General features: G+C 42.3%; 1 protein-coding gene across 8 annotated transcripts in view; it reads left to right on the top strand.

Annotated features, from left to right (window-relative positions):
• The window catches only part of RAD51B (RAD51 paralog B), a 680,193-nt gene that overhangs the window by 39,613 nt on the left and 636,521 nt on the right, over positions 1 to 4,059 (top strand). The gene's annotated exons all lie outside the window — the stretch shown is intronic.

The raw sequence follows: 4,059 nt of genomic DNA, 5'->3' as shown, positions 1-4,059 counted from the left end.
CCCTGCGCTGCAGCCGCTCACAGCCCGCCTGGGACTGCCTGTGCCTGCTCCAGACAGGTCTGCGTAGGCTGGGAGCGCCTGCAGCAGGGAGCGCCGGCAATGGGGTAGGTGAGAGGCCGCTTTTCCCTGTACTTAGCACCAGCTTCTTCCCTGCTGGCAAGCAGAGGGTCGGGGCTGTGCTCTGCCCCCCACTTGTACCACGGGGCTGGGTGGCACTGGGCGTGAGTGGGCAGAGAGCCAGTGGGAGCACGGGGCCCGCACTGGTGTCCTGGGGCCAGTGCCAGTGGGGCCCAGAGCAGGGTGGCGGGAGTGCAGGGTCCCAGCTGGCAGGGGCTCTGTGGAGCTGGGCCAGCTTCCCCCTCTCCCTGCTGGTGCAGCCCAGTCCAGCTCCATGTACCCCTGGCAGCCTGTGCCCCGCTTTGGGCCCCACCAGTGCTGGCCCTGGGACATTGGTCCCAAGACATTGCGACATTGGTCCCAAGATGGTGACTGGGGGCAGGGCACCTGTCAAAGGGTGGGGCACCTGTCAAGGGGCATGGCTACCCATGCGGCCCTCAGCTGCCTGCCAAAACTGAGTAAGTGGCCCTCCGCCTGAAATAATTGCCGGCCCCTGCTTTAGTAGGTGACTTTTTACTGTTTTTTCTTTAATATGTATTTTCAGTTTTACAGGGGGCCTTACAACATTTTCTGCTATTTTCTTTTCAGCAATTCATTTACTGTAGCTTTTTTTTGTAAGGCTGATTTCAATGTTTCATTTGATTGAATGTGGTTCACTTCTAGCTTCTTTCTGACACGGTTATCTAACATGATGCTGTTTTGTTAGCCTATCCAGATGATGATCTGGGCTCTTTCAGCCGTTTTACCATCCTTTAAGTTTGCGGAGTTTAGAATGGAGCTTGAGCTCTTGCAGATCGTAGTGCTATGATTGTGAGGTTAAGGTCCAGAGGTCCGTTTCTTTTTTGCTCACAGTTTTAAAGGTCCGTTTCTTTTTTTTTTGTGACTTAAAGGACTTACTAATTAATTGGAGATGGGCAGTGAGTGACACTGCATCAGGCCCCAACATAGAATCATCAATAAGATAGGGAGGAAAGGGCTTAATATACCACTCATAAAAACCTTCAGTACCAGGACTATGTGAAGTTGACCAAAGTGGCATGACAAGATGTAATCTTTTTAAATAAAAGGAGGGAAAGTTTTTAGATTCGAGAAAAAACTTCCTAATAGTGAGATCAACTTAAGAACAGAAACAGCAGGAAAGAGGTGTCAGCAAGGTTCTGCCAGTAGAAATATACAAAGCATAGATAACAGGCTCTTCAATGAACTGTAAAGAAACAAACTGCAGTAAGGATTGGAGTTAGGTCTCCTCCTTCTGTAACTTCAATGATTTGTGGAACTGTCATTTCAGAGTTACACATGTGTTGGGGAGAATTGACCCTTTTAGGTTCTGAGGAATTGGAACCCTTTTGCTATGTAAAACAGAAAGACCTTTGATGGATGATTTGTGAACATTTTAAAAAATCCTACATCTATGCCTTTAAAACTGTGAGCAAATGTAGTGTCCTAAATTACCGCACCCAGTTATATTTATAGAGCTAAAAAGGAGCCAGGAAAAAATTGAAGTTTTCAAGGAAGTGTGTATTTAATGACACTTTTTATTCATATTTAGGGAAAATATGATGCAGTTCCTTGGCAAAGTAAAAGATTGTAAAGTTTATGCTGGAAAATGTTCATTTTCTAAAAATTGATTGTAGTTGATTAAAATTGTAAATTTGAGTAGGCTGTGAGCCATTGAGACCATGCCCATGGTTCATCAAACTTTTAATGCTATACAGAGACACTGAGAAAATGAAAAAAGTTAAAGGTTGTATGCTTGTGCTGTTAATCTATCCATAGATTTCTTTAACTCCAGGTAAATTGTCTTCAGTTGTTTAAAAGTAAGCAATGACACGGTATTTAAGTCTGCTGGAGCTACTGCATAGCATTTTGAAGTATGTGTGTATTTTCTCTGGTATCTTCTGGCCACTTGTACTGCTCAGGGTTCTGTCATTCTTTCCATTATAAATCCTTTGGTACAGAGGGTTGGAACACTGACCAATATATTTCTGTTTCTGATTGAAACTTGGCATTTTTAATTTGGTTCACAAGATAATTTTTTTGTTTGAAATTGTAATATTAAACTGTACACAGTAATTTTTTAAAATCTTAGAACGAATAAAAAAGTATCGGAAGTTTACTAAGCTTTTTTTAACCAACAGTATAATTCAAAACTAGTGTTGATGACTCAGTAGCTAGTTTGCAACGATGTCTTCTTGTATTAGATAGATTGTAAAGTTATCAATTAATTGTTTGGCAGCTTGTAAAGTTATTGTTTCCAGTGACTGATGCATTTAATTTTACAAAAGGCTTAAGCTTTCCAGGCAGAAAATATATTGTAATTGTTTTTGTTCCTGTTACTATAAGAACATAAGAAATGGCATGCTGGGTCAGACCAATAGACTGTCTAGCTCAGTAGTCTGGCCTCAACAGTGGCAGGAGTGGATGCTTTAGAAGGAGAGCATACAAGCAGGTAATATCTAAGATGGTTTATCTCCTATCATACCCTTCCTGGCACCCATCATCATTGGTTTAGAGATGTATCTAAAGCTCTTAATGGATTTGTCATCCATGAATTTGATTAGGCCCTTTTCTGAACCTGGCTATACTATCTGCCTCTACAACCTCCTGTGTAATTAGTTATACAACTGTGCGCTGCATAAAAATGTACTTTCTCTTGTTAGTTTTAAACCTACCTTCTGCTAATTTCAGTGGGTGCCTCCTAGTTCTAGTAATCTGGGATTTAGCGAAGAACTTTGTCTGCACGCTTCATGAATTTATATACCTTGATCATATACCTCTTCAGCCCTCTCTTTTCCAAACTGAAGAATCCTAGTCTTTAGTCTGTCCTGGTATGGCCATGGCCCCATACCTCTGATCATTTTGGTTGCCCTTCTCCATACCTCTTCTAATTCTGCTACAGCCTTTTTGAGATGTGGAGAACAAAACTATACACAGTATTCAAGATGTGGGTACACCATGGATTTGTGTAGTGGCATGATGGTATTTGTTTTGTTTTCATTTCCTCTCTTAATGATGCCCAAAATTTTATTGGCTTTTTTGGTTGCTGCTGGACATTGAGTTGATGTTTTTAGAGAACTATTTCCAATGACACCAAGGTCTCCTTCCCAAGTCGTAACAGCTAGTTCATAACCCAGCATTGTGTACATATAATTGAGGTTATTTTTCCTTATGTGCATTACCTTGAATTTGTCAACATTTGAAGTTCATCTGCCACTTTTTTGCCCCCCAAGTTTGGTGAGATCTTTCTGCAGCTCCTCTCTGTCAGCTTCAGATTTGATTATCTGGATCAATTTAGTATTATCTGCAAATTTTGAGATTTTACTATGCTTCCCTATTTCTAGATAATTGATAAAAATGTTGAACAAATCTGGACCTAGGTCAATCTACCATGTTATTGGTTAGTTTCCATATATTTATATAGAGGAGTGCAACTGTCCTTTTATTTTCCATATGTGTGTGGTATGCGCAAGGACTTGCATGGATATTTTAAAAATTGTTTAAATTTAATTTTTCACAACAGACTGTAGTGACTCCTGTAAAATAATGTTTTGGAAAGACCTTGTTTTTAAGACCTTCTTGAAAAGGATACATACTTAACAGGCCTGTGCGAAGCGGCTAGTATTTGCTTTGGATTCAGATTCGGCTGATCTGGGGGACAGTGTTTTGATTCGGGACAGTGATTTGAATCGCCAAATTGATTCATTCAAATCTGATTCAGAGATTTGGCTGCTGCCAAATCTCCAAATCAAACAGGCCTCATCCCCTGAACACTTTCCCCACCTGGCCCCAGCATCCCGGCTCTTGGAGAGGGGGAAAAAAAAAGCCCTGCACTCACCGGTTGCTGCCAGGTTGGTGGGGGGGCAATCCCCACTGGCCCAAGCTGCGTGGGGGGCTCTGCTGCAAGCCCCTAGAAGCCCCAGTGGCCGGTGCCGCAGGCGGGGA

The sequence above is a fragment of the Alligator sinensis genome, unplaced genomic scaffold (assembly GCF_000455745.1).
Source record: "Alligator sinensis unplaced genomic scaffold, ASM45574v1 scaffold768_5, whole genome shotgun sequence".
NCBI lineage: Eukaryota > Metazoa > Chordata > Crocodylia > Alligatoridae > Alligator > Alligator sinensis.
This window is presented reverse-complemented; position numbering and strand designations above follow the sequence as displayed.